Raw genomic sequence first — 877 nt, 5'->3', positions numbered from 1 at the left:
ATTTTGAGTTCCGGACCCGGGTGGAGAACCATAGCACGTCGGCCTTCTTAAAGGGACATCCTCCTAGGCACTTAGTCAAATTTCCGCCTTTTTTTTGGACTTCCAGCGAGGAGAGGGACTAATTTGGCGTTCCAGACCCAGGTGGAGAACCATAGCACGTCGGCCTTCTTTAAGGGACATCCTCCTAGGCACTTAGTCAAATTTACGCCTTTTTTTTGGACTTCCAGCGAGGAGAGGGACAATTTTGCTTTCCTGACCCAGGTGGAGAACCATAGCACGTCGGCCTTCTTAAAGGGACATCCTCCTAGGCACTTAGTCAAATTTACGCCTTTTTTTTGGACTTCCAGCGAGGAGAGGGACAATTTTGCTTTCCTGACCCAGGTGGAGAACCATAGCACGTCGGCCTTCTTAAAGGGAAATGCTCCTAGGCACTTAGTCAAATTCACGCCTTTTTTTTGGACTTCCAGCGAGGAGAGGGACAATTTTGCTTTCCTGACCCAGGTGGAGAACCATAGCACGTCGGCCTTCTTAAGGGGACATCCTCCTAGACACTTAGTCAAATTCACGCCTTTTTTTTTGGACTTCCAGCTAGGAGAGGGACTAATTTGGCGTTCCGTACCCAGGTGGAGAACCATAGCACGTCGGCCTTCTTAAAGGGAAATGCTCCTAGACACTTAGTCAAATTCACGCCTTTTTTTTGGACTTCCAGCTAGGAGAGGGACTAATTTGGCGTTCCGTACCCAGGTGGAGAACCATAGCACGTCGGCCTTCTTAAAGGGAAATGCTCCTAGACACTTAGTCAAATTCACGCCTTTTTTTTGGACTTCCAGCTAGGAGAGGGACTAATTTGGCGTTCCGTACCCAGGTGGAGAACCAT

The sequence above is a fragment of the Nerophis lumbriciformis genome, unplaced genomic scaffold (genome assembly GCF_033978685.3).
Source record: "Nerophis lumbriciformis unplaced genomic scaffold, RoL_Nlum_v2.1 HiC_scaffold_57, whole genome shotgun sequence".
NCBI classification, from domain to species: Eukaryota; Metazoa; Chordata; class Actinopteri; order Syngnathiformes; family Syngnathidae; genus Nerophis; species Nerophis lumbriciformis.
Note: the sequence above shows the minus strand (reverse complement) of the source record.